This window comes from Grus americana, chromosome 14, assembly GCF_028858705.1.
Source record: "Grus americana isolate bGruAme1 chromosome 14, bGruAme1.mat, whole genome shotgun sequence".
NCBI classification, from domain to species: Eukaryota; Metazoa; Chordata; class Aves; order Gruiformes; family Gruidae; genus Grus; species Grus americana.
Window position 1 is genome coordinate 12395629 of NC_072865.1, and position 8189 is coordinate 12403817.

Consider the following 8189-nt stretch of genomic DNA (forward strand, 5'->3'; position numbering starts at 1 on the left):
ATTCGCTCACCTACGGCTCAGCACTGCTGTCGGAGCACATCCCTGCAGCCGGGCCCCACCATCCCTGGGCTGCATCCAGGCCCCCCACACAGAGGATGGAGCTGGAGCATCCCCAGGCGCAGAGCTGAGGCCAGGCAGGCGGATGGCACACAGCCGGGGAGGGGAGCGTCCCACCGGGAGCTGCTCTTTCTTTGGTGTAACCTTATAACCCACACACCCCCACCACCTGCCCTGGCTGCAGCTCGGCCCAGTGCCCCCGTCCGGGGGGAGGCTTCATGCCACTGGGAAGCCAGCCTGGCCCTGACGTGACATGAGTCAGCTGGAGCGGCCGGGCAGCGCTCCCCACCGCGAAAAGCTCAGCCAGCATGCCAGCCCCTGTACTGCGCACCCCTGACCCACCATGCCCCAGGGGGTCCCCAGGCCAGGAACCCCCAAGCCAGCGGTCCTGGGGCGATGCACCCTTTGCCTTAGGGCTTCCTCGGCCCTGTGGCATGAGGGGCTTCATCCGCCTGGCAGCAAAAGGCAGATCCCTGTGGTCTTGTCCTGTCCCCAAGGTCACTCGGCTGGCTGGAGAGCACCTTGGGGCTTTCCAGAGGCCACAGAAGCGAGCGTGGCGGGGAGGGGGGCAGAGCACCCTCCTGCCTTCCTGCTGGCTCCTGTAACAGCCGCCCTTTCCTGCTGCCCAGCCTGGCAAAGGGGACAGACACCCACAGCCACAGCTCTCCTCCTGCAGCCCTGTGCCTGCGTCCTTGGGGTGGCTGCACACGGCTGTCACGGTGGTACGTGGGATTGCGAATGCATCCCAAATACATCCCTCGGTCCGACCTTGGGGCACTGGTGGCCCCTAGGCTGCAATGGCCTTGAGCCATTTTGGGCAGGGGGACTCCCAAGCCCAGCTCTGCTCCCCTCTCCACGTCCCCTGCCCAGCCAGGCTTGCTGCCCTGAGGAGAAGCTGTGTGTGCGAGCCCTGTGTGCCACCAGGCACTGCCATCAGCCGGAGCTGGCATGGCAGGCCCTGCTCCCAGCCAGGGGCTTCCTCTGCAGCCAGAGCCCTGTGGCTGCAGCCCCCCTGCCCTGCAGCTCGGGGTCTGGGTTCCCCTCATTATACAGGGAGGGCTAAAGAGGCTGCGGAGTCCCAGACAGCCTGGGCTTCTGGTCTGCAGGCACCATGGCTCAGTCTTCTTGGCCACTTCCCGGCTCAGCTGGCTGCTCGCAGGAGGCATGGCCCCGCTGGTGCGCGTGCTACGGTGCTGGGGAGACCTCAAAGGCAGCTTTTTGCCCGAGCAAATGCAGACAGTGCAGGTGGGAGATGGGGATGGAGAAGCTCAGGTGAGCACCAAAGGGAAGTGTCCCTGTCCGCAGGCAGGGAGAGGGCAGAAGGGTCATCCTGCCTTCTGCAGGCATGGGACTCTGGCAGGGGTTCCTGCAGCGTGCCGCCGGGGGAATAGCACATACCTCTTCTGCCACAGGCCCTTTCAGATGGGCCACCAATTCAGCGTCAAGAGCCGTTTCAAAGCCCTCTCCTCGCATCAGGCACCGGAGGCAGAAAGGCTGCCTAATTCCCACCTCATCTCCGCACTGCCCAGAGCCATCCCATCTGCTAGAGAAAACCAGGCGCTGGAAGCAGCCGGGTGAGCGGCACTCTAGCCCAGCAGCATTCCCAAACCCTCCTTCATTAGCATTCCTCCTCTCCCAGTCTGCACAGCCTGTTCCCAACGCCCAAGTGTTAATTGAATTACTTCCCTCAGAACTGCCGCAGCTTTGGGGACTCGAACATCTGCATATGCCACGGACAGCCTGCACTGTGCTGGCTCGCTCCTTCCTCATGCTCCCTGCTTTCCCGCGGGATGAACCAGCTGTGGGGAAGAAAACCAGACCTGGCAGTGGCAAATCAAGGTTGGCGTGAAGGTGCAAATGGCCCCATTGCAAAGACTCACGAAAGGAAGAGAATGGAGTCAAAGTGTAAATCAGAAGCCTCAAGGGCTTTGGGAACTCCACAGTAAGGTCTGCAAGCGCTCCGCGGGCTGTGCAGGGCTGCAAAGCGTCCTGCTGCTGCTAAAACCATCGCTATGCCCGCTGTTGGGCAGCAGTCCATCGAGACGTCAATCCGAGGCTGTTGCTGCATCTCTACCTGAAGGAGGTGATTTGTGAGTCTAAAATTTGCCTCTCTTGGGCTGCACCCCACTGTAGGTACAAGCTGCAGACACAAACGCCCTTTGTGTGCCCAGCCCGCATCCTGGCTGGGATTTACCTAAAACAGCCCTGGGGAGGAACGGCTGGGCGGGGATGGGGGGGAGAGGGAGGAAGGCTGCCTGGTGTTTGTTTTTACTAATGAAGCCCCATAATCAAATCATTTCAATTTTAATTGTAAAGCCAGCAGGCAGATTTCTGTCTCCAGATGGGACGTGATAGGAATAGTTGAAGGCTGGGCATGTTCTGCTGCTCACCTTAATACTTGGAGCAAGGCTGACAGGAGCAGCCCAGGGGAAGCTCCCACCCTGCCTCGGAAGAGCCTGGTCCCGGTGGGGTGTGGGGAGCACATGAGCCCCCTTGGCTTCATTAAAAAAAAAGAACTGAAGACAAAATCCTAGCGAAAGAGGGACTTCTGCACCCCGAGTCATTCCCAGGTGGAAGCAGAGGCGCATCCAGCCGTGGTGCCGGCAGAGCCTGGGGCTGTGAAGCTGAACTGCAGCAGTGAGATGTTCCTCGGAGCACCAGGCCAGCCAGCCAGCATCCCGCCTGCGCCAGCCTGGGACCTTGTCTGGTCCACCCCCCTCACGCCTGGGGGCAAAGAGCACTGGAGCCGCGGGGCTGGCCAGGGGATGGCAGCTTTCCTAAGCAGTTCCTAGGCAGCGTGGGACTTGAGCTGGGGTCAGCCCCAAAGACTCTCCTGCTTCTTTGGCCGGGGAAAGCTAACCCCGGGGAGGATGTGCTGCCGCTGTACCGGGGTCTGAGCAGGGGAGGCAGGAGCCTTTTCCCCTGCTTTCATCCCCTGTCAGGCTCTGTCAGGATATGTGGAATCTATTTGTGGTTTCTACTTACTGTCTCATTTTTTGGGTGCTTGAACTTTGGGAAAAGAAAAATAAAGAAACTGGGTCACTTTCTATTTATTTGGAAGAGCTGAGACGTTAGCCCTCCAGCTGCAGAGAGCTCTGCTCACATCTCTGCAGGGCTTGATGAACTTGGAAGCAAATGGTGGGGGAGAGGAGAAACCTCCCCCTCGGCACAGAAAATGTATGTTCTGCCCAGTTTCTTGTTTAGGCTGGGGGGAACTGGGTGCAGTGAGATTGGGATTGTCCTCCCAATCTAAAGCAGCTAATTCAGGTTAAACTCATCTGTTTGCTTCTTGTGATGGAGAAATGCAGCCAGGAGGGGCTGGGTTGCTCTGGGACTGATGAACTCCCCCGGCCTGGGGTCATTCCCCACTGCCTGCCCGCCTCAGCAATCACCCCGGGGCAACGGGCGGGCACCCGGGTCCTGGTTACAGCTGGAGGTGTCAGGGGAAGGAGAAGTGCTCCTCTTCTCCCCATCACAGAGGTTTATTCCTCCCAGAAGAGGACGAGCTCAGAGCGCCAGGGTGGTACAGCGTGATCCAGACAGGTTATGCGAAGTATAAAATGCCTAGCACTCTTGTCAGTGCGATCGCCATAGCCATAATGGGGCAGAGCCCATCTCTTATCAGGGATAGCTGCTTCTGCTTTCACCTCCCAGAGCTGCTGCCCGCCCCGTGCCCGCAGTCCCTCTCCCGGTGCTGACGGTATTTCTGGAATCTCCTGGAAGGGATCCAGGCTGGGGGATGCCAGGCACTGAGCAGCCACCAGCATCCCATCGGCCAGGCCTCTTTGCTCTTATCTGTTCTCCCTTTTCATGCCTGAGTCATCAGAGGTAAGAGCATCAGGTCAGAAATAAAGTCATTAACTCACTAAGCAAGTACAGGTGAAAATCCCCACTTTATTTTTTGAAATCGGAGCCCCGGCTCCTCTGGGCTTTAAGCAGCATCTTCCCTCCTCCAGCGTTCCTGCAGCCGAGTCCATCCCAGCCCCACACATGTCCGGGGGGCAAGGAGAGGAAGGACACACTTGGCTTGGCCCACAGCAGCCCATGCACTTGCCATCGATACGGCTCTCCAGCCAGGAACAGTGCCTGGTGCACTCCCTTGCTGATGGGTTCCAGCTACACGAAACCGCAGCGGCTCTCCCAACCCGCACTCGGGCGTGCTGGGCACACGCAGCAGGAGTGAGGTGTCCCTCTCCTCCCCCTGCGGCACCCATCCTTGCTGCCAGCGCAGCACCCGCTTCCCCGGGGCTGGGCGCATCCCTGGCATCTCCTGCCTCCCACACGGCTGCAGCTCGTGCATCGCCATCCCAGCCGATCCATGTTGATCTGTGATTTCGCTCTTCTTCCTCTTTTTCTTTTTTTTTCCCCCCATGTACAAATGGGAATTAAATTGAGGCCACTAAACTCATTCGCGCTCGCAGCCGTAATGGGATTGCAGGCAGCGTTTCACCACCAGCTTTTCACAGCAGCTGCCTGTCTCCAGCTGGAAAACCGCAGCTTGCTCGCTCCTGCTGCCGGTGCCTGGCGTGCTGCTGCCTGCTCCCTGCCGGGCCCTTGTGCCGGCAGCCTGCGCGGGAAAGCAGGGCTGGGGTTAAACCCAACCAGACCAAAACACGTGCGAGCAATTTCTTTCTCATGTGAGCGTGCTTGGGGCCAAAAGGCACCGCTCAGCCTCTGCTTGGGTCCCGCAGCTACGCCTGGCCCAAAGCCCCGTCGCACTGGGTTTACGCGGTGTCCCGGGGGCACACACCTGTCTGCGCCCCTGCCCTGGGAAGCTGAGTGTCCTTCGGCGCGGGGGGCCAGTTCTCCCACTGGAGACCGTGCAGTGCTGGAGGCGGGCTAGGCGGCCGCCCCCACAGTGTGGCTCAGCCTCAGGGGGTGAGGCACCATCACCAGGAAATGGGAATGAGCCGGGGCCAGCCGAGGCAGCCACGGGGCACCCGTAACCGGCGCAGGGGCTGGGGGGGCCGGCGAGCACCCAGCTGGCCTTGCACGACCCACTGCACCGGGGCAGGGATGAGGCGCCATGGGGGGCTGAAGCCCCAGTAGGTGCAGACCCCCGAGTGAGGAGCAGTGCCCAGCTACTGTCCCCCCAAAGCTTGTTTTTAGCAGGCAGGAGGAGGAGGAGAGATGCTGGTCACGGGGGAACTTGCTGGAAGACCCTCTCCCCTGCTGCCCAGGGAAAAAGCCCCCAAAAGTGCCTGTGGACAGCAAAGGAGGGAGGGCATGAGTGTGCTGGGAGGGAACAGCTGCTGGGAATTTAAATGACCACCCGTGAATGCTGGTTTTGTTTTGTCCCGGTCGCGGCTGCACTCTGCTCCGACCAGGCAGCATTCAAATGCAGTCGCTCACGGGGCTCGTGCCCACAAATAAAGCTGGTTTGGAAAACCCAGGGAGAAACGGAGCTTGAGAGGAGCCCTGGCACAGCATCCTGCCCCTGCCCGGCCCTGCCAAAAGCCACAGCCCCGCGGGAGAAACCAGTGGAGCCGGGCAGAGCCGCAGTGGCAGGGCTGTGCGGGAGCCGTCCGGGCTCTCCCCGGGGCCTCTGGTAAAGCTTTATTCCCGTCTGCCAGAAGGAAGAGCGATGGAAGGAGAAGAGATGTTCAGGAAGCGAGTGAGGCGTGCTTCCTTCTCGCTTCCTGCACGCTTCCTGCTCATTTCCCCTTCACCCCGCCTGATGGGACTGGGAAGCAGAGGCAGACTGTTCCAGGGACAACCTCAGGGTGAAGATCTCAGCTTGGTCGCCAGCCTGGGACATGGAGCGCTGCCCCGTGACCCACCACGGCTCCCTGGGCAAATGGAGATGCCACCAGTCGCCGTGGTTTATGGTCTCAGCCATGTACCGACTCGACGCACGCTGCCAGATCCATGCCCTGAAAATCTAGTTTCGTATGGATAAACAGCATTTCTTATTACTGCTGCTAATGTGATGTCAGCGCATTGCAACACAGATATTTGAATAATACATAGTTTTTTTAATGAAGGGGATTAACAAACTAATTTACTTTTCAACATTTATATATGTCATATTTGCTCATTTATTCATGCAATAAATGAAATTAAAGTTACTAAACATTTAGAAAATAACAAGTATACATAAGAAGTTCACCTGTGTATTCAGAGAAAAAACAGGAGCTGCTTTTCCTGGCACAGATGTTTCCTCCTCTGCCCGTGCGGCAACGCAGGCTGGAGGGGAGCGCAGCCGGGCACTGCCAGTCCCCCATTCCCAGGGATGCTGACAGTTGTGACAACCACTGCATTTTTATTTTTATCATCCCGACAATGTTGCCGTTTAGATCAGCTTTTATTAAAAATAAATAATGCTTTTAAAGCGAAGCTGGCACTAGGGCACCAAACTGTGACAAAGGCCAAGGAGGCGGTGCTGAGGATGATTAATGAGATTTTTCCAGCAAAAAAATGTAGCAGTTCTCCTACGTTGAGGGCTTTGCCGGGCGGTGCAGGAAGGACAAAGGCACTTGGTGCCACTTGCAGCCTGGTGGCTTGTCCACAGAGGGCACGGCCCGTGCTCCGGAGAGGTCTGACTGCGGCCTCGTGCTCTGCCCAGGCCAGGCTTTGGTGGGCACGTGTCAAGGCAAAGGTGGGAGGTTGAGGCACGGAGCCCTCACAGCCCCTTTGCAGGTTCCAGCTCTGCATCCATCCCTCCTTCGGCCATTATCCCCCACAACTGCCTCCAGCAGACCCATCTGCCCGAGCCCAGCTGGGTGATGAACACTGCTCATCTTCAGGGCCGTTAAACAGGACACACGACGTGCACTGACAAGCAGCGTACGGGGTCTCTGGGCCTTCGGTAATGTCATATATATCCATTGCTTCACCACGCTGCACAGGCAGAGCAGGCCGTGCCAGGTGCAGCTGTATTGCATCTGGAGGCTTCCCCCATGTCACAGCCTTCAGGTGACGCTGAGCAAACCTCCAGCACCCCGGGAAAACTCCCAAAGGCTGTGCAAGGACAAGATTGCTTCCCCCGGGCAGACTCAGCCTGCTCAGGCTTCCCGAAGGGTGCACCCCATCCCCCCCAGCACAGGCACGTTTTGCCGCACAGAGCGCTGGTGCAACGACATAGCTGCCTCCGCTTATGGCCATGGGCACTAGGCTGCAGCTGCTGCCCTGTTGTGACAACCCCAGTTGCAAAACCCCTGTAGTGAACGAGGCTTGTGGCTGGAGGGCTGCACCCCTTGCTTGGAGCTTGTCCAAGAAGCGCTCAACGCCTAAGCTTTCCCCCACTTCCTGCTCACAGCGATCGGAGGGAAAAGTAATGAGAAAAGTCTTAGGCAAACATTTTCGGAATCAAAAAAATCTCACTCTCTGAGTGCGGTCTGGCTTAACAGCTTGACGGGGGACGGCGTGCACTCAGTGTACAGATCGGGAGACAGAGACGCTGCCCCATGGAGCTTGCAGTTATCAGGGGAGGGAGAAGGCAGTGCCGCACGTTGCTTTGCTCCATTTATCCTGGTCCCTCCCCTGCCTTTCCAGGCCAGAGCATTTTCCTGCTTTATCCCATCCCTGACGCTTGCTTTCTAGCGCTACCAGCATCACTAATAATAACAGCTCTAAATTCTCCTCACCTAGCACTTAGTCCGTGGCAATGGGCACTGTGCAGCCTCATTGCATCTCTCTGTCTTTCCATTCAGTCTGCGGCTGTGCATGTGCCCTTAAATACATCAAATGCGTGGGCAATTGCACACCACTCCCTCCTCCCCCAGTTGTGCAATTCAGGATGCAATATCCAACCCCCTGGCTCTTTGCTCATGGGAATATCATGCCTGTCCCTGTGGCAGGCAGAGGAGCTAGGTGGCTGTATTCCTTACCTCTCGAAGGAGCCGAGAGCGCGGAGAGAGCTGGAAATAGCCCTGGCTGACACAGATACCTGTGCAAAACAGCAGGGGCCTGCACTTGCCTTGGTAATTGCATACTGCATGGCGATGAGTCACCCGCAGCCCCGCTCCGGCGGGCAGCACGCGGCCTCCCTGCCTCCTGCTGCATGGTGCGGGCAGGATTCACCGTGCTCAACTTGGTACCATTTGGCTGGGAAAGTGCTGCACGCTCCCCCCGGGAAGGGGGGCCCAAAGCACAGGCAGTGAGCAGCAAGGATAACAGGGAAGGGATGGGAA